The sequence below is a fragment of the Misgurnus anguillicaudatus genome, chromosome 21 (genome assembly GCF_027580225.2).
Source record: "Misgurnus anguillicaudatus chromosome 21, ASM2758022v2, whole genome shotgun sequence".
Lineage (NCBI taxonomy): Eukaryota > Metazoa > Chordata > Actinopteri > Cypriniformes > Cobitidae > Misgurnus > Misgurnus anguillicaudatus.
In genome coordinates, this window is record NC_073357.2 from 47,346,487 (window position 1) to 47,369,357 (window position 22,871).

The following is a 22,871-nucleotide window of genomic DNA, read 5'->3' on the forward strand; positions in this document are numbered from 1 at the left end:
TCAACAACAAAGACATCCCTTTGATGTCTTTACATCTATCATTATCAAAATACATTGTTTATTCACAAAGTAAACTTCACAAGTTTTAGCAATTATTCCTTCTGATGACACTGTTCAGTAAAAAAAAGTATGAACAAGGAGGAAAGATAGCAAACAACCGCTACAAGAAAAATTCAAGCAACAAAACAAAATGGAGAGCTGTTACCTGTCTCTTATAAAACAATTTTCTGAAAAACAGTAATTTGAAGTCTGAATATTGCACATTATACCACAGGGCTGTTGAATGCTTTATTTTGATTGGTTAAAATGTCCCATGGGTGTTGATTATTTTTCTGTAAACCGCACACCTAACTCGTCAAATGTCTTAAAAATAGGCACCAGACCAATGTTATGGTAACCATGGTATAAGCAGAATAATTGACATTGGTCCTTTGAATTATTAAAAAATAATGCACACCCGTGGTGTAAAGGGCACTCCGTGAGGGTGTGCATTATTTTCTTATAATTCAATCAATTATTCCTTGCGTAATTACTCGTAAGATGTGGTTTAAAAATAATATTTGTAATAAAAGTGCTACTGGTTGTTCTTTACTATCAGTGTAGCTCATTTGGTTGAGCTTGCATTAGCAGCTCTAAAGGTTTCAGCTATATAGATCAAATGCACTGTAGGTTGTCAAATGCATAAATGTAAATATGCATGTGCACACAGCTACTATATCACGATTACACTTTTAGCACACTACTCTGGTGTAAAAAGCAAATGACGATGCATTTTCTTCATAAATGCTTATTTTCTTGGCTCAGCTCCTGACCGTTAATTAAATCAAATCTCTGAAAGAAATGAACATGGATTAAGATCACTCCTACAGCATCTATATTTACCCCTCCTTCGCTACGGGCCTCCAGCTCTCCAAATCATTAATTACCATTGAGGGTTTTATGTATTTGCTGTACCATGACAAAAAGTGCCTGTGTGAGTGAATAGGTGAGGAACTGTTGGCATGAGAAGACTTTCAAAAACGCACATGAATCAGTTGAGTGCCGGTCTGGCACGGTGAGCTATGCCAGGCTGCTGCATTATTTATCACCGCAAACAGACATGGTCCTGATGAAGCAGTGAATGAGTAATCGCGGGCCCTTAGCATTAGCGTTTGCTAGCGCAGCTCCAACACTTAATATACTGTGAATGGAGTGCACTTGTAGTAACTATTTGTCATTAGCCGCTTTGCTTTGGATGGTTCTTTGGCACAGCGAGCCGTGTTTACGCCGAGTTCATATTTGTGTGAAATTTGCTAGCGCGCTAATGCGGTGGGGACAGCAAAGCACATTATAATGCTCTGTTTCATTTAGTGTGATATGTGGGAGCTTTCTAATTGATATCGGCGACTTCTGACTATGAAGTGTTCTGTTGTCAAACACTATAAAGAAACAAAAGAGCACACATGTAGGTGTACAGTTATCAGAGAAGATTGCATGCTGTGTTTCAGACACCTGCCTCTGTAAACATTTGATAAACAGGTTTGACTATTACATAATAAAGAAACATTGACTCATCAATGCATAAAAGTAATCGTCTCTCTCATGACAAATGAAACTTAGCGCAGACACTTTTTTGTGTTTTTGCGTAGAAACTGACTGCATAGGACATCCATAAAACAAATGTTTGAAACCAACATATATTAACAGATTTTACATGTAGTTTTTTTTATTATTGATTATACCATGGGCCTGTTGAATGCTTTATTCTGAAATGTTTCATGGGTGTTGATTATTTTTCGATAACCGCACACCTAACCTGTCAAATGTCTTAAAAATAGGCATCAGAGCATTGTTTGTGGTAACCGTGGTGTAAGCGGTGTAACAGCACTCCACTTCGCGTTGTGCCACATTATTTTCTCATAATTCAATGGCCCAGCGTCAATTATCCCCTTCATAAGACCTTGTTCGTTATGAGATGTGTCTGGATTTTTATTAATTTATAATTTTTTCTATTATGACGTAGGGAGCAATGGCTCTTTAATGTAAGAAGGAAATGTCCTCTTGCAGGTCTCTAAATATAAGCTAAGAATGAATTGAACGCATTTGGTGATTTATGCTATTCAACATTTTTGTGTTAAGCCCTCTTGACATGGACTTGCCATGTGCTTATAGTGAGGTTAAGTGTTCTTGCTAATGTTCATATCTGAAGGCCAGATATTCACAGAGAGGATTTCTACATGACTGTGTTAAGCTTCATGATGTATCGAAGTACACTAGAAAAAATTGCCAAAAAATTTACCCTTTAAAAAGGTCTTATATGAAGGGGTTAAATTTTAATTTGTTATGCATAGGGGGGGGTTCAGGGCTAATATGTTTAATACTGATGACAGCAAAGCCACTGGTGTGTTTCAGTAACATGATGGACCTCTAATAGTATTTGATAAGTTTCAGCTTTGAAGCTGTGCCAGAGGTTGACCCAAAATATTTTAAAAAGAGCATTTAAATTTGTATTAAATGATGCACATCTATTAGTCTGCCACCCTATATGCATTTGTTGCACATGTCATCATGCACAATCAATCTTTCAGAAAAGAAAGTTATAGACGGTTTCAGCAGTAACAACATAAACAAGCAGCGTCCGTGGTCTACACATAACTTCCGGTAAACTCCGCTAAGAATAAATACAACAAAGTACTTTAAACTTAGTTTATTTGTATAACAAGCAAAAAAACAACACGTAAGTTACCTAGGAAACCAAAACATTAGTTATTTTCGACAATGTATTTGTTCAAGAGTTCAGTTTAGCAAATAGTCAGACCATTAAAAAAACTGAAACTGGAAGTAAAGGTCGGACCAGATGTGTATCGCGTCACAGCATGTGCGTCCGATGAAACGGTTTATAGGAACCATATATCTTTCTTGACTAATTTCTGTATAGGCATACGATACCCCAAAAACAGGTAGAGATTCCCTATACTGATCTGCAGTCAGTAGCTAGTAAATAAAATGACCATAATAATATATAATATAAATACAATACTATAGACCCTTTTACTGTTTGTACACAATAATTACGTGGCAACATATGCACGTGCAGTTTGGCAACGGAAGTATGGCAAGAATCAGCAGTGAAGTAACACAGACAGAGAAAGTTTATTAAAAAGTTCAACTTTTTCAACACAGCTACAGATCCGTGTACTATAGTGGAGTGGATAGAAGATTGTAGCAGATGCCCAAATATAAAGCCATATATAAGGCCAGATACATATATACGTAAATTTGTATATTATATTAGTGCAACCAAATGCAACAACCAGACATTTTGATGCTGGGAAGCCGGTTTAATAAACTCTCTGAGTTGCTAACACATTAGAACCAAAGGGGAAATAAAACCACTTCTGTTGCAAAAATGCAGGCGCAGGCTATTTGATCACGTGGGCTGTAAAAGGGTCTATAGTCAGATTACTATAAATCCCAATGTAACTGCTAACTATAGTTAGGTTGTAATTGGTTTGTTGCTGGTAACACATTATTTTATTAATCTATATATATGTATATAAACTATATATATCATTTATATGTGTCTAGTCTTCTATCCGGTTTTCCTTGACCTGATGTCTAATGCTATGTACACAAAAGCAGGGCATTGCGTTACTCGCTCTAGATTACTCGCGGCATTCAACGATGTGCCATGCAAATTTTCGAGTTGAATATTTTCAATTTGGGCGAAGACGCGTTTGAGGTAAATAGCGCGTGTTTTTGCTGCAAACACGCTGCCCATATCGAGTCCCCTATATCGCGCAAAACGTTAAACTCGAATCTGGTGTGAACCCACAGTAAGATTCTTATTCTCTCTCTCTCATCTTTAATCTGCTTTTCGAGGTTCTGAGTGAGATGCGTTAAGTTGTGTTTGTCTTTGCCAATTGCAAGAATACAAACAGGTTCCCGGCGTAATACCGTACCTCACAGCAAATCTAATACAAGTCAATGGAGTTGGACAAAACTACGATAAAACCTGTTGGAAAGCATCTTTTGCAGCGATTTTTGTGTGAGCATATCAGTGAACACCCCTGACCACTCGAGTTTCACGTCTTTGTAAACGAAAGTTTAATGCGTTTTAGGAAGGATTGTTCCTGTGCACCTATAAACCCATTATAGAGGTGGGAGGTGATACATGAAACACGCGAAAATTCTCGGGCCAGCATCATATGTCCAAATTTCAGTCAAAACCGTTCTATTTCAGCATAAACAATCTGAAAACAGGGCTTTAAGTGTAAAATACCGAACTTGTCCTTTAATGCTTTAGGTGCAAAGCTGTACTTTTTAAAAGGTGACATCCTGTGTACATATTTTGAGATTTTTTTCTAAAAGTGTAGTCATACACATAAACAAAACATTTCATTATACTGCTTCACCAAATTTAGAACATATGGCATACAAATACAAAAAGGATAAATCAAATAAATTAACGGATAAATCCACACTATAAACACAAGCTGTGTAACATCACGTCATTGTTTTCTGCTTTATCCAGTTCCAAACACACCCTTACTTTATCTCAGAGCTGACAAAAGACAAAATAGAATCAACACTCTCCATAAAGCATTTGATCTTGTTCAGTTCCCCATAGGAAGAATAGGAAAATTTCATTGTGTACAGATATGAGCACAAAATAATGCCTATAGCTCTATTCTCTAGAGCCGCACACAAACGCACGCACGCACGCACGCACACACACACACACACACACACACACACTAGACAAAACAGAGCCTGTAGGCCTGTGTGTCCTGTCCCCTGCAGAATCCCTCTGCTTTTGGCAGAGTTCCTCTCTTTTGACGTGTCATTCTTTCTGATATTTAGATATTGCCAGCTGCCACATTAAAGCTGGAATAGTTGCACACGCTGTTAGTGGCATATGCCTCGATTTTGGGGGCAACTGCGGACCCCTCACTTCTGTGCAAAATAACAAACTTTAATGATCAATCATGTGTAATTCTATCATTTTGAAGGCAGGGTGGGGCATTTAGCCACTGGGACCAGTGTTTGTATTTCCTCTAGGGCGTCAAATATTGACGCCATGGGGTGAGGATGTGTTGCAAGGACATGTATGACATTTCAGAAATATAAGTAAATCTGATGACTCCGGCAGTCTTTTAAATTAGACCACAATTGCAGGAAGTAAATGCTGCAGAATTACTTTACCGTACACGTACCAGTAACATACATTTCTGACTAATGAGCACATGAGAGTAACATGAGATGTATTGGAAAAATATTAATGTTGTTTTGATTGAGGGGTTTATTTATTTAAACTCACGTCTTGTTCTCATTTCTCATTCTGGTCATATTTATAAAAAATAAGTGCAGCACACATATTTAATAATAAAAATGAATTGTTCATTTGCGAAATGAAGTATGCAAGCCATCAAGTGTGTAAAAGGATCAGTGTTGGGAGTGCCACAGGCTGCCATCGCTCACAGTGAAGACAGCTCTGTTTTTATTATTGTAATAGATGATTCTTATGGTAATATATGCTTTTTATTTATACAGTAGATACAGTATGAATGGAGTGAACATAAACATAATCCTTGCACACACTATTTTATTATACTTTTAATTTTCCGTCGGTCTTAGTACACAATGTAACCACAGAAGAGTCAAGTTTTAGATATGAAAAATAACGAAACTCTTTGGTTATTTTTTAGCGTGATGCTAATGGTCTAATCAGATTTAATGGATTGTGCTATGCTAAAAGTGGTACCGCCAGACCCGGAGATCAGCTGAATGGAATCCAGAAAGGTAAAAATCAAACGTTTAACTATAGGGGAGCTGGAAAATGAGTATATTTTCAAAAAAAGTGTCCCTTTAAGAACCACTTTAAAGATTTTGAAATGCTTCATTATTTTTGGGAGTACATTTAAATATATTTATCCCTTACAAAATATTCAAACTTGTACACACACACACAGCAATTTCAAGCCATTTTGACCCTCTAGGCAAAAGTGCCCCCCTAAACAAGATCATATACAATATTATGACAATTTTACTTTGTTAAATTCGACAAAGCGGTACATGGTCGAGCGGTAAAGGATGTAAATATTTTGTTTTTTACTTCAGCCCAGTGTGGTTTGGGGAACAGTAGGGGCAGCAATCACTTTAGGTTGTGGTCTTTAAAGGCGGCACAACGTTTCGGCAAATCGCACATACCGCCTTCTGTCTGATGTTAGTGAAGTTTTTTCTTGTCAATTCTGTGTTCAAAACATGACATTCTGGATTTATCTTTCTATTTTGTTGCTCATTTTTCACAATTCTGGACCAAAATCCTAACTTTAAACGCAATATTATAATATATAAATTATAATAAACTACTTCCCAGGCTGTGCAAAATTGCCAGGAGGCTGGATGTGGCCTCCGGGCCATAACCCACCCCGGTGTTAGACATAGCCATGCTAAAATGCGCTGGACCATAAAGCCCTGCAAACACGCACGCACACACACACACACACACACACACACACACACACACACACACACACACACACACACACACACGCAAGCACAAACACACAAACTCACACACACACACACACACACACACACACAAAGAACTGTAATTCACCAAATAGTGTTCGTTGCCAGAGAAATGCTGTCTCTATCTATCTCTGTGTCCAGGGCTGTCAACCAAAACTGTTGACCCTGAGGCCGGCAATGGCCTAAACAGCTGTTCGACTCCACACATCCATCATAAAACCACCAGCTCATACATACACATACGCACACACACACACACACACACACACACTGAGCTGGATTTAGGCCAAAGTCTAAGGTCAGTCTGTGACAAAGCATGCCTGATGATACCTGAGAAAAGCTGTCATTTATCTACATATCAAATGAAACCCTGCGAGATGAGCCAAAGCTGCCACAGGGTGTCATAAATCTTGTCACATCTATGCATGCAAGACCTTATTTACCATATTAATGCATAATTCAGTTAACCTGTTTTAGTGCACTGCATACACAACCATATATTTCACTTAAAAGTGTAAAAATGCAACATGTTTTATATAAAAGGCAGGACAGATTGGGTCTGTAGTTGTCCGTCCCAAAATATGGATAAAATATAGAAGAAACTTTGATAATTAGTCACAGTGGCTTTGTCGTACATTACACATTTATGAAAGTTAAGAGGCACGTTCAGGACTTTGAAAGATTGATCATTTGGCCGTGTTTCTCTCTCTCTCTCTGGTTTATTGTACACTCCCTAAACCTTCAACACATTTCTTGGCAATCTGCACTTGTTAATTTCCAGCCTGTAACATTCACACTTTTACTTTTTTTCTCGCTTTCATTTTTGAGATGGCACCATACTTGGTTGATCGATTATGTAGTGAGGTTTCGAGCAGTTGAGCGCACACAGCCAAGGTTTTCGTGTTCTTCGCTAAATTAGGCCTTTCTGTCAGCCACTCGCCGTGTTTCATCTGCCGCAGTTTTGGAGAAAAATAACATGCACCGTTTTCGACGTGCTCACAGCCATTGAAGTTTTCCTCCTACACAGCTGCTTCCAATGTGAGAGGCTGCCGAGAAACATTCACAGAAGCGGTCGAGAATGCTTTGAACCAGGAAAATTTTTTGCCAGTCCTCATCAAAAACTGCTGAATATAGAAAAAGTTCATAATGCAAGTCTTTTTGTAAAATTAAATGAATTTTATTAAAGTCAATAGTTAGCCCATTTTACTTCTGTAATCAGACAAATTTCCAAGCAAAAATGCTTTTTCGGGAATGGATTGTTATAGGTGTCGGTTAGAGACAGGTGGTTGCAAGGGAGGGATTTTAAACAAGAGACATTTGATATTTCAGCTTCTATTGGAGACAGAGCAAATTATTACATTCCGATAAAATATTACCTTTTGTCATGGACCGTAGGACAACAAAACATTTTAATTTTTATTATATACTTTTAAAAAATCCTGGTTGCCTTCAATTTTTAAGTAATTATCTTTTTTAAACAGAAGAATTGCTGTAACTTAAAAAAAATAAGTTGAAATAAGTTAAGCTAAATTTTAACTTAATTTTTAAGGAGCCACACAGATCCAAAATCGAAAATAACCTGTATTGCAGTGTTCCACGTAGCTGTCCATCAATGTAAACAATGTGCAAAGTAGTTGAACCAAAAAGTGCACGATTAATAAAGTTATTGGCTTTTAAAGTAGTGAGTCAACTCTGATTCGCTGAGATGAGTCGACATATGAATTGAATCTCCTGCCTGACTTTATCTAAGTAATACGAACACTTTGCATAATAATCCCCGCCTACAGTCTTGCCCGGGAGAAATGAAAACTATGACCTGCCCACAGCTAGTTAGTGTGTAAACATCATATCCCGCTGTGTCTTCAGTTTGTGTTGTTTTCACTACCAAAGAATGAAGATATGAAGAATCTGTGGTTAAAATTACTTTTTCAATGAGGGATTTACTAGATGTATGCAATGAAAGATGGTTCAGTACCCACTTTATTTGGAACAACATGCGTCTCCTAACCACAACATGTAAGTTTGATTTTTAAATTGTGTTTATTTTCCCCCGAGTGATGTTCCCCCGAACGCATGTTGCAGTTAAATTGTGGCCAGGTTAGCTTAAGTTACACTTGCTTAAATGAGTGTAAAAATTTTAATGTCTGTCGTTGTTTTTATAACTTGGACTAATGATGTGTATTGATGTTGGTGTTTAAACTCTTAATATGTCAGGGAGTCACCTTTGCAAGTGGCTAACGCATGTGCACTAACTTAGTGTTTACATTTTTGCTATGGTCTGGTTAGCTTACTTGCTTAAATGAGTGTAAAATGTTAGTGTCTGTCGTCGTTTTTATTGCTTGGATTAATGATGAATGATGTGTATTAATTCAATGTTTAAACTCTTAATATACTGTCAGAGAGTTACGTTAGCAAGCGGCTAACACATTTGCAATAGCCCACTTTTTACATTTTTGCTATTGTCTGTCGTCGTTTTTATTGCTTGGATTAATGATGAATGATGTGTATTGATGTTGATAATGTCTTCTCAGTAAATCATGTTAGCACTACGTCAATTGTTGCACTATTGTTAGTCTGTGCCACTGATCTGTGGTCTGTGCGGAGACTGTGTCAGTTGACCAATCAGAGCAGAGTAGGCTACTGAAAGGTGGGGTTTAGGCAGACTGAGTCGTTGAATGGCTTCACACGAATCTTCTGGGGATCTCTGAGAAATTGGATAATTTTAAATTTATATTTTGAGAAAATTACAGTGATTTTTGAACTTGCATGCATTTAAACCTGTTGTCCGGGACTTATAAACAGTAATAGGACGCTTAAAATGTGCATCTTACTGGCTCTTTATGTGACAGTAACTCATCACTATTCAAGATAAAAAAAAATTATGATTAGTCAATCTGCAAATCCTAGTTATTTATTGAAAAAATATTTCATTTTATTTGTTGTGCTTTTATTTATTTGTTTGAAATGGACCACGTACATGATTTATTATAAATATTTTCATTTGATGCATTGTACCAAAATTAGCCTTATGAACGTACTATTAACAATGCATTATAACAAGCAGGCAAGAACATGATTTAAAAAATACATACCTTTTCAACATAACTGCATACTGCAAAGTCTTAAATGTTTACTTTACATGCTAGATTACTAAGTTATTATAACAAAGCTGCTTGTTACTACTACAACATATGCAATATAAATAATATAGTGCCTGCGGCTGAAACTAATGATTACAAGACTAGCATACAGGTGGTTGTGGAGGAGTGGTTTCAACACGACTGGCTTTTGTCTCTGCCCACACCATCAGACTGGCATCAGCAGAAAGTACAATCATTTTCTTTTTGCATTTAGAATAAAAGGCACAAATGAATGATTCATCTTTAAATGAATGATTCAATAAATCCAGGAAAATGATTAATCAAAATGTACACTTGTTAAAGTACACTTTCAATTGTTATTCTTTTCTCTAATTTCGCAAAATCAGGCTTCATCAGAAGAAAAGGTACAATTCTTCCATTTGTTCCTCTGACATTTTCACATCTCCTTCATTTTACTTTTGGCCTTTTGGCACTATTATTTAGAGGATAATTGAGAGAGAACAGGAAATGATGGGGATGCTTACTGTGTCATAGCACGTACGCCAACCACTAGTCTACAGCTGTGACAAGGACCAAGATTAATCTCTAATAATGTACCTTGTGCACCAGCTATGTGCTTTGCTGATGGACACAGTGTGCCAAAGTCCTCGTTAAGTAAGTGTAGACTACGGTGATAGCAGATGCATTTAGGAGGAGCAGAGCCAGAAAAGCACATCTGTTCTTTACAGTATGAGAAATGTGGTGCGAGAGCTCTGCAGTGCCCATTTTCGCTAGTCAGACACATTCTTGGCTGGGTTCATCATGATTTAGAGGCCCTTTGCATATTGAGAATTGAAACGCCTATGATTGTGTTTTGAAAGGTATATCTCTAGAGACTGAAGGTGCTTTATGAAGTTGAAACAACTGATTTTATTTTAGAGCGAAAAAGCCCACATCAAGTGTGGTTTGTTGTGGTACATGAAATATACGTTTGTCCCTCGAGGAAGTAAAGCATAAATATAAAAAGGCGAAAGAATTATGGCTCCAAAGAATGTAGAGCAGAAAGGATTTCACTGGAGAACAAAAATTCATATACTCTATTTGTTTTTAAAAGAATAACGTGATTAAAACACTAAAACATTCCTTAATCTTTGTGATTTTCCACGGCTTTCTATTTTTCATCATTAGTGACATTTCATGTTTGAAGTTTATGATGAATCCTTACAAACAAATGATTACAGTGTATCCTACAGGGAATGGCTCACATTTTTAATCAGTTCTAACCTTGAGCTTTGACATGTAAATTTCATCATACTGAATTTGATTTTGTCTGTCCCCTACGTGTTGTAAATATATGCATAGTTCATATTCATGTGAGTAATTGTTATACTCCCCAAAGCATGCAGTGACAAAATAAACTAGTGTGTGGTAAAAACATACAGTGACATAAAATATTTTTTTAACTGTTTGCAGGTTAACAAGGTATTGTATCATTCTGTTCTTTGTATCTTTGATAGCTTGTTACATTGTCTACTGCATTTTTGTCCTATTAAAGAGTAACTAACCTCTGGTCAGAGCCTGACTCCACCCACTGGCAATATTTGAAAAATGCAAGAAAAGTGGGCAGACCCCAACGGAGATAGAGCCGACGAACTGAGCTCGTACCAAGGGTGTGGTGAGATCGTAACAAGGGCGTGGTGAGTTTGAACCTGCTTACGTAGGGTGGTACCACTTATGTCACGTAGTACCGCAACATCCTATAGGAAAATTCAACTGCAGTAGCCACCGTTCAACCTGAAGAGGGCAGCACTCAGACGTTTTTACACCATATATTGTAGCATTAAAATACTTTATACCCAAATGTCAAAAAAGTTACTCAAATCAATGAACAGCACTAATAAAGCCCCATTCGTACAGACAATTAACTAAAAAAAGTTGGTTTAGGGTTTAGTTACTCTTTAAACCTTTAACCATTTGCAATGTTTACATATGTGCTCCTGTATAGCCAGCCTGATCTCATGAGAAATCGTACATATTTTACGAGTTGGCTAATTCGTATCAATTCATACGAAGTTAATCTTGCAAAATCGTACAATTTTCATGAAAAACAACAACGAAACTGAACCCCTAACCATGACCCACACCCCACACCTAACCCCAACATCACAGGGGTCAAGGCAAATCTTACCAAAACTTAGGAATGTGGTCGACTGTATGAATTAATTCGAATTAGCCAACTCATTAAATAATTACGAATTCTCGTTAGTATAGCTCAGTGGCAGAGCATTGCGTTAATAGGGAAACACTTTATTTCGATAGTCCACTTTAGACATTTTACTAATTATAAGTAACTTTGCAACTACAACCCCAAATCATAAAAAGTTGGGACACTGTAGAAATTGTGAGTAAAAAAGGAATTGAATAATTTACTAATCTCAAAAACTTAGATTTTATTCACAATAGAATATAAATAACATATCAAATGTTGAAAGTGAGACATTTTACATTTAAAATTATTATATCTGTACATGTGACAAATAAACAAATAAACTCTAGAACAGTATATATGTTAACTAATAAGATGACAAAAAAGGCTTGCCGTTTTTAACATAAATAGGGTCACTGAACTAAAGCAGTGGAAATCAGACCTGCAGGATATTCTCAGAGACTGATTTTAGGTATTAACTTTTGGACGTTAGGATTCTTCAAGTTGACCAGATCTTTATGTTTCTAACAGGGATGCACCAAGTGTTCGGCAACCAAAACTATTTGGCCCAAAAAATCAAAAGAAAGCATCTTTCTCTGACACTTCGCACTGCCGTCATGTTTGCTGCATTGAATAAGCGTGCACATCTCTCACTCTACACTGGTTGCTATTTGATCGCGTCATAATTTTTAAAAATTTTTGGTTAAAAAAAATCCCTTATTTGGCCGAAGACCAAAAATGTTTTTATATGCTATTTTCAGCGAAAATAGTTTTGGTTGCCGAACAAGCTTCTGAGTCTTTCTATTCTTTGAAATGTACTCTATAGTGTGTAGTATTCGACATCAACATTTTTATTTTCAAGTGAATAAAATGCTTCAGTATTTTTTATCAAAGTCCCCCGGGTCCAGTATCTCATTGAAACTGAAGATGTTTTGCAGGTGCATTCAACACAGATGTCAAATGATTGCCCACTTCACTTGCTTGACACTCATGGGAGAAAGAAATCATGTTCTTAAATCTGATGAGACATCACAGCCTTCTTTTTTATGTTCTGCTTTGTTTTTCTTTGTGTGTTGCATTACTACAGTACAGTATGTTGCATATGTTTATCGTTGTGTGTGTGTGCATGTGTGCACATGTGTGTGTTCTACTAGTTTTACTTTGTACAAACCAATGGCTATGTTAAGGACACATCAGCTGTTATTGTCTTTCAAATGGCTTAATAAACCAAATCTTTGGGCTTGCCAGGGCCACCATAGACTTACTTTTTGGTAACACCCCTGACAGTCTTAGTTTGCACTTCCTCATTCTTTTTGAACCCAGTGTCAGTTCAAAGCTTTTTCACCAGCCTCACCTCTCACTTTCTGATGTCAAGATTTTACTGAAAGTTTCTAGTAATGAAAGGGGGCTATTTTGGAGGCTTTCTTTCCATTGAACTCTAGCAGTGTTTTGTCAGAAATCCTTTGGCTGTCATTGCTGGCAGAGTTCACTTTTCTCCGCTGTCACCGTGTCTCAGTGCTTTCTATGCTCTTCGCCAAGCCAAGGAGCAAATTTAGAAAATTACCGTCTTTGTATGTTTGACTTTTCTGATTGTGTGCTACTGAAGAAACTTTTCTGTTTTCAAGAAAAAAAAAACTTTAGATGATGAGCTAAATCCTAGCTCATATCTAAAGTCATGGGGATTGTTAGGCAATTTTTACATTTCATAAAATTTTTCTCAGCCCCCTAAAATTTTTTACAATGTAAGCTCCATAAACTTTACATGGATTTTAAATTTCATATGAAAACGGCAGCAGGGCAGACTTCAGCTCTTCCGCCTCTTTAATCTGCGACGTCCTAATCTGGGCAACCTTTCGATCTCTCTGATGAAGCCAACACAAAAGTGACTTATGCTGCAATTCATTGACTGGCCACTAGAGGCAGGCTCCAAAAGGGAGTCAACCCCCATGTTAATATGCCCAACTTTACCATAGAAAAAATATGTTTACAGCCTGATATAAAAAGTGTTTTTGGTCTATATAGTTAATTTTGCCCTTCATGATAACTATGAGGGGGATGTATTTTTTGTAACTCATCCGTTTTAATTATACTAAGCCTTAAAGTTCAGCATAATTAAGGGCGTGGCCACTTGAGTGACAGGTGAACTGCCACTGCTGTCACTAGAGTCGAGCTAGGCGGGTGTGTTTTCAGCAACTAGCCACCTCAGCTTCACCCATGGCCGCCTCTTAACACATTTTTGGTTATCTGCGAGTGAGGCCTGGCCAAGATGACGACGACAGGCACTGCCAACTATTGGCTTTAAAAAAAGCTCTTCACAAACCTATGGGGACGTTACGGACACTATGTCCATATTTTTATAGTCTATGGTTCAGCCCCTCTATGCAATACAGTGGAATACTCCAATAAGGTGGCGGAGCTAAAGTGGTGTTCAGGTTGTGCAAATTGAATGCGCTACAATTTTAACTCCTTTTAATAATTAATTTCCCGTTAATCGACATGTTTATTTCGACGTGCGGCAGCGCAGCACATTGTTAAAAACAAATATTTAGAAAACATTAATGTACGATGCAAATTTACATAATGATTTCATGGTAGGCTATAAAAGGATGCATATTATTTGTCTTTCTGTTGACTGAATCAAGTCTTTGCTTATAGATTGGGCTTTCTTTTATTCTTTGCAATGTTTTACAACAAAACTCAATGCCATGTTTTTACCCAACATGTTTTACCAGCGTTGTTGTTCCTATCCAACAACAGAGCACGTGCACAGAGCTAAATGAGTTCGTGTTCGCGTCTTTTTGGTTTACCGACAAATAACACATAAACATGTCTCAAAATAGCTGTTTTATTTGAGTATCATAGCTACCGAATGTAATTACATTCAAGCTAACCTGTTAAAGTCTCTATCATTAAATTTAACTAAATAAGAAAAGAAGAAGAGAAAATCACTCAGTGCTGTGACTGGCAAACTGTAACTTTGTAACAAAGATTCATCTATATTTATGGACAAAAATCCTAAGTAACTTTTTAGAAAGCTACTGCAGTTAACATGAGATCTTTTGTTTTATTAACAAACAAATTAAAATCCCAGGATCACCCCCTTCTAAAGCTGTGGTGAACCCCAATTTCATAGCCTCATGCTTTACCTAGCATCTCATATTTGTGGTGTCATCTCAATCACTTTTGCAATTTAAAATAAAACCAGAGTCAGATTTCTGTCACTATTAAAACATGGATTAATATTCCAGGAACACAATAATGCCAAGAGCAATAAAACATGCTCAGGGATTCATGCATGCCTGGAGAAGGGTTTTTGCAAATTGACTACACCAGGATTCTTTTACCCGTTTACCTCACAGCAGTATTCAGATTGTACAACTACTTGTAAACACCAGTTGCCGAAGGGATGCAACAGCACAAAACGCGACAACAGCTAAGATATCCTGTGGTTACACATGGGATACCTGAGATCATCAGTTGTCACAAGTTTAAACAAATAGAGATTTACACAGAGAACTTCTGCTTGAATGTTGTGCTCTGGAGACCAAACACAATGCAGCTGAATTTAGCTGAGTATTCAAATTAACTAGAAAATTTTTATTTTTTTAATTTCCCATTTTGCCTTCCCATTAAACACATATTTTGTATTATTCCTGCAGGAATCGTGTGATCATTAGTTGGAATTTTGTCAGTCTAGCTGGATTCATTTACAACCATCTGGTGCGCTTGCTTCTTGAGTGGGTTAATTTAAAGATTGTCGAACCCCAAATCCAAATGTATGCCCACTCATCTTACAGACCTATACACACTTTAAAAAGGTGCTACAAATGTTCTTCACACAGATGCCACCGAAGAACCATTTTTGGTTCCCCAAAGAACCATTCAGCCTATCTCCACATCCAATGAACCTTTTAGTGAAACAGAAAGGTCCTCAGATGTAAGGTTCTTTATGGAACAAAAATTGACCATGGGTTTTACTACATAAAAAAAACATGGTTACTATAGTTAAACCATGATAACTACAACTATTAATAATCACTATTTCGCTACATAAACCATGGTTAAAGGCAGGATAGGCAGGAATTATCTAAAAAACTTTTTTACAAATTTGTTTAAACTGTCTTTATATACCAATACATAAGTAAAATGTAAGTACTCTGAAAAAGAGAGTATAAAACTCGAGTGTATGTAGACCTCTCACGACTGTTTTAAACACAGCTAATTATTTCCATTCAGGACGAAACAAATGATTGGCTTGCGCGACTATCACTCTCTCTCTCACCACCCCTGTTGCTACAGGATCTACCCACACATGCGCACACACTATTGATTTGAAAGTGCACGAGGCACAAAATCTAGGAAGAGCAAAAGTACGGCAGAGAAAGAGCATTCAGAACTCACAGTACCTGCATATGCAGTCAGCGAAGGCAAACAAAGGAATAAACGAAGAAATCAAACGAGAGTAAATATGGCGTGGTTTTTCCCCGTGTCGACGATGCGGTAGCTGTATTGTCTCCGGAGTGTAGTCCTCATCAGAGTCAACAATGCTTTCATCACGGAAACTCTTCAATGCAAAACGTATGTTATGAATCTTCCACGAAATTCACCTTCATCACAGTGTAACTGATGGTTATGAAAAAAACTTGTATCAATGTAACCTGTTTTTAGCTTTGTCTTATAAATATAACTAGCTTGTTTGTTACCGAATCAAACTAAATATATTTCAAACTTTACCAGTATCGATATGCTACCTTAATAGTGAGTACTAAAAGCCATCCTATTTGTTTATATTCATAGTGATAAAGTTAGGTGTGTTATTACATGTGATTCTGACATGATGTTACTACATGCACCGGGCTCCTTCCTCTCCGCTCATCTCAGGTAAATGCTTCTCCCAGCAGAGCCGGTCAGCGTCGCGCGTTCATGTGTTTTGGGGGCGTGGCTTTAGAAGAAACTTAAGATTTTATACTCTCTTTTTCAGAGTACTTACATTTTACTTATGTATTGGTATACAAAGACAGTTTAAACAAATTTGGAAAAAAGTGTTTTAGACTTTTTTTAGACTTAAACCTGCCTTCTCTGCCTTTAAGCCATGATTACTGTAGTAAAACCATTAAACTATGGTACATTTTCTTAAGGGAAAACCTAAACTTTAAATGCTTTCTTCGGGGTTTCAAAGTTCAGGCAGTTTTGACAGCACTTCAATTGACCTTGAGTGTAGAAAACAAATTCATCAACATGCCTGTGATAGGGACCCTCTCTCCCAGGAAAGCCTTGGGTACAAAGTGAGAAAGAACAACCAAACAAACAGTTCAGATTCATTTCTCTTGAGAAGCAAAATGCCTGGAATCACAGTCAATTTAGTCCAGCCCTGTAAAAAGCCTGGTCCCCATCTGCTCCCTTGTATCCCACTAACAAGGTCTGTGCCTGGGCAAAACAGCTTTGTCATTCAGGGAAATGAAAAGATACATCCACTGTAGGTGAGATGATCCCACCATACAGACAGATACCAAGCCAAAGCTGAAAAACAGCATTCCTCACCCATTTTATTAAAATAATGTTCTTTTTTCATCTTTTTTCAATGCCGCATTCACTATAATCGCCATATCATAATCTTATTTCTCGACTTGCAATATTATTTGGGAAAAATTGTGGAAAAAAAATAAAAGTAAGTAAGAGATAATAAAAGGCAGAATAGCATGATGCATTGCAGAAATGAAGAATCAGTGAAATAAATAACACAGCATTTTCCAGATCAGTGCAAGTTTGAAATGTTTCATAAACATGGTTTCATGTTTATTGCATAACTACACTCATCCATTGTGGCTACTGTTTTTTGCGCATACAGTACAGTATACAAATACTGTAGGTTAACCAGCACGCCGATTAATAGAAATATTGATTGTGACGTCCTTAGTGATCTGCTTTACCTAATGTCCGTTTCCCATTTCCTACTAATGCATCTATCCCTGAGAATAGTGCGAAACATGATTACTTATACAGAGAAAGGGCAGAGCCATAGAAAAGAGAGGAAAACCGTAAGGCGAGAATGCGGAGGCAGACCATTTTACCTTTTAGTAGTCATTCTAGAGTGAAAATGGAGAGAGCATTAAGGCTTGGTGAAGAGATGGAAAGGCTGTGAGTTATTAGAATGAGCTGAATAATTGTATCTGGTGTGCTGCTTCCCTCAGTGCGAGTCAGGAGAAGAATATCGTTTTTTCTGCCCATCCTTTTTCATCCGGCTAAATGGAACAAATGAAGGAAAAGGTTGTTGCAAATGTGGACTCTGGGGATTTTGTGCCCTTTTCATGTTTTATTCTTCATTTTTACTACAATTTTAAGAGGATTCATCTCTTTAATAAGAATTCATGGCAATTGCCTCCCTCACCCGTTGCAATTTCAGGACGTTGAGCTAAATATTTATGAGCTTTTGTTTTCTTTTCGTTTTATAGGTGGTTTGCAATTTTCACAATCAAAGCAGGATTTGTGTGATCTTGTAAATGTATTAAAATAAACATGAATATTCTTTACATAATAATACATCTGCTACATTTCACTAAATTGCATATGAGAGCTCAGATGCAAACACTGCTAAATGCAAAGTTAACCGAATATATAAGGATTTTGTGTCTTTTACCTTTATTCAGAAAGGACATTGAAGAGTGACTGAATGGGTGGGATTGGGAAACAAGGTTTTTGAAGAAAAAAAGTTTGCATGCACTTGCTGTTAAATACCAATGAAATTACAGTGACATTTGCGAAAATAAGGCTTTTTAATTACGGACTAATAACCTTTTCTTTGCCATTACAGTGAAATTACTGAACCAAAACATAAGAGCCTGATAAAAAATGCTCATTTACAAGAAAACACGTCAGACGCACTTTGGGTTTTGCTTCCGAACTCTTCATATAATTTTAAGCATGTGTGTCTAAAAACGGAATTGTTGTCGCTAATGCTTAAATACGACATATCAAAAGATATTGTATTTCCACAAATAGTCCAGTGCTCTAATTTCATTCAACACATTTTATCATTAAATCCACAAGTTTTTCACACTTACCACTAAAATCAGTCCAATGTGTAAAATAGACACCTTCTGGTATGAGATGTAATGATAAGACTAATGTGTCAGTGTCATTTGTGTGTATGATCAGTTGTGTATCACACCATTGCTATAAAAATATTTCCGAATACGTGGTGAATTGTCAAAAGAATTCAGTTGTCAGGCTCATGTGTAAAAACCTTATAAAACACAGGATATTTTGCAGTGGCATTTGGCCTTTTAGTATTTCACTGTCACATTAATCTGTGTGACCCGAGAGAATGTGTGTTGGACAGACAGCATGTGTAAAGAAAACGCTTTCTCAACAAACAGAAAACTAGGGCCCTGTCACTGACCGCTGCCTAATAGTTTGAGACAACTGACGCGCAGGTAGAAAGTCCATTAGCATGTGATTAGTGCCTCACTCTGTGTGTTTGAGAGAGAGAGAGAGAGAGAGAGAGAGAGAGAGAGAGACTGAAAACCTGAAAACCGTCTTGGCAATGGGAGTTTGGAGTAACAGCAGGTGTTTCAAAAGATAATGAAATTGCACATCAGAGTAACATACATACCCATATTTGCATACACGTACAGACATTATATGCAGATACACCTTAGCAGAATTGACATGTTTAATATGTCTTAGGATTTATATGTGCCACTAAACAGAAAATGTACAGTATGTTCATTATATGCATATGGGTAATGTGCTAAGTTTATGGGTTGTGTGTTAACATTTGTATTTATAATACATGCACACATATGCTTTTTTGTCTCACACACATACATGATTTGGTTCTAATGGGGGCACATAGGTGGAGTGGATTGAAGTGCTGCTCTTTCGTTGGAGGGAGACGCAATGAAAGGGAACGAGAAATCTCCCTCAAGAGACCTGTCAGCTGCCCATCTCCAACCCCTTGAGGTCTACAGAGAGGGTGAGAGAGACAGAGAGAGAGAGAGAGAGAGAGAGAGAGAGAGAGAGAGAGAGAGAGAGAGAGAGAGAGAGAGAGAGAGAGGTGTGTTTTACCTACACACATTATAAACCACAACACCAACACAAGAGCATGGCATAACACATTCACATACTGTGAACAGATGTCCCAAACAAAGTGAGGCTGTCCTAATTTTATGAGCCAAAGTTACAGTAACGGACATACAGTAAGGATGGCATTTAAGCTTGATATCTATAAACAAATCTGCCATGTTTTTTAAATAGCGGAGGATTTTCTCGAATTTTAGAAAATAACCGCCTTCTCCACTTTTTAAAAAAAATGCAATTGCGCAACACTCCTGATTTGACAACCAGGAGGACCAAGTCTTGATGATCCACCCAAAAAAAGAAAATCCTCCCCAATACCTTTAATTGAAATAATGTTTGATCCTATGCTTAATAAACATTTCAAGATGAAAATCAATAGCATTGCAGGTGAAACCAGGCCCGGGGTGGGTAATCGGGAGAACCGGGAGAATTCCGGGTGGGCCGCTTCACTTTTGGGCGGTCGAGGTTTTTGGTTTTTTTACATTTGTCGCATTAGTGAGTCTATCTTTTCTTAAATAACACTACACACGTATCGCATTTTGACACCGCAGTGCAGCCTCTGCATGGTTTGTACTAGGGATGTTAACAATTAATCGATCTTCGATTAATTGTCGATAAGAATTAAATCGATAAAAATTAACGATTGTCGACAAAGCAAGCACGTGTGTCCGGCGCCTGCGCAAAGCACATACACAGCTGGTGAAAAAATTAAACAAGCGCGAAGAAGTTAAACTAGCCATGATCACAACGATGCTTGATGCCAAACACTCACTTGGGCTTTATAACCTCATTCGAGACGAGGCTGGCTGCTAACGCAATGAAATGGCATCCGCAGTGTATCTGAGAGGTTCCGATGCCGAAAATCGAAACACAGTTAGGATACTGAAAGCAAAGACCCTCTTCAGGGAAGCCTGCAAGATTAGCATAGCAACGCTGCTAACGCTGCTTTACACAGGGAAGGAGACCGGAAGCCGTTTTTAATAAACAGATTAAAATGTAAAACTTACATTCTGGCAATAAACTGTTAAATGTAAACTGTAACTGACTGTCGTTACACTCTGAACGCCCACAACATATATCATTGATCATCATCATTACTGGCTGTCTGAGGCGCTACACGCTAAACGGATTTTCTAATGGAAGGTTGAAATCTTCATAATAAAAGCATCTTTGCTGAAAGTACGCCGCATGTCTAAAGCTGAGGTGACGACGGGAAAAGTGCCCTTTGTGTGCTTCTTGGATATAATTACAACAAGCGATGTATCAACGACTCAGAAAGCAAGGTGAACAACTAGAAAAATAACACTTGATGATAATGAAAACTTATTTTGTCATGGACGCACGGACTTTCATCCGACTGTGCGGAGTGCCCGTTATGAGGCAGAGTTTACTGTGTCTATTAGTCATTATATTTCATTACGAGATTCAATTGATGATTTTTATCAAAACAACAACTACATTGACTAATTTTACAATCCCACTAGCATGTTATTTAGACAAAATAAAAACTTTTAATTCGCGTGAGGAAGCTGGCATTTTTACGCACACTTTTATGTCATTGGCTATGTCACTGCTGTAATGGTTTATTGCACTATTACTGTTAACGTTTATCTGATTGATTGATCGTTAATTTAAATGATCATCGAATATGGGAAATTGCATATTTTGACATCCCTAGTTTGTACCACAAAATTCTGGCCACTTAATTATCCCTAGAATATCAAAAGTGTCTAAAGGTGGTAGATCCTTTTCCTACTTACCCCCTAAGCTCTGGAATGATTTACCAAATAATGTTCGAGTTTCAGACATAGTCGATCAATTTAAAGCTAAACTTAAGACATCTTCTTTAACAAAGCATTCACATAAAATGTCCAGTAAATGTATTTATCCCGCAATAGTTAGTTTGTCTAGAACAAAGCACTCACATACCTCATATGGGTAATATACTATTGCCGCAATAGGTAGCCTGTCTGGAACCGAGCGGATTTTAAACCACATTACTGTATGACACTTCCATTATATGCGAACGGCCCCTACGCTAATAGAATTCAGTTTTTCTCTCCCTGTCTCGTCCTCGACCCCGAGGACAATGAGACAAACAGACCCAGTTCCTGCTGCTGTGATGCCTAGCCGATGCGCGACCAACGACCACCGGCAGAACCAGTTCAATCCGCTTACCCGCTTCCTATCCCTACCTTCTAGGAGTTTTTCCCACTGGGTTTTCTCATAGGGGTTTTTTCGTCCCCGGGAGAGTCAGCCAACTTTGGCTTAACTTATCACTTTACTGTATACGTTACATTATTACTATGCTCGCTTGTACGGTTTATCCTTAGCCGCTATATTCTACCTCTTATATTATCTATTGATTTTCTGTGTTTTCCCCTACATCTACTCATGTAAAGCTGCTCTGAAACAATTAACAATTGTGAAAAGCGCTATATAAATAAAATTTAATTGAAAAAATTTAATTGAATGTAAGGGAGCCCCCCCCCATAGAGTTGGTCCATAGCACGTCTTTTCCAAAACTTTTCCCAGGTAGGCTACTGCTGGCCCTACCATAACGGTATGCGTTTTAGGGAGGATGGGTAGGAGGAAGAGGCCAGGATCGAGGGGCTAAAAAAGCCAGGTTGAAGAAAAGAAAAGCATTGGAGGAGGATGCTGCCAAATGTGTTAAGCTTACTGGTTTATTGAGTACAAACACAAGTGGCAACAGATAAATAAAGATAACGTTACACTGTAAAAAAATTCTGTAGAAATTACAATGTTAATGCAGCTGGGTTGCCGGTAATTTACCGTAGATTTAAATTTATGTTATTTACATGCAAGAGTTTGTTCAAATTTAAATACATTTTAAATATTGACAAGTCTGTCTTTACAGAGTAAGACTATATAATAACAGCCTCGTGCAAAGCATTCTGGGAACCAGAAATCATCATCAACCTTTTTATGTTTTTTGCTTCAGATTTTGTTTCCCAGAATGTTTTGCTTGATAC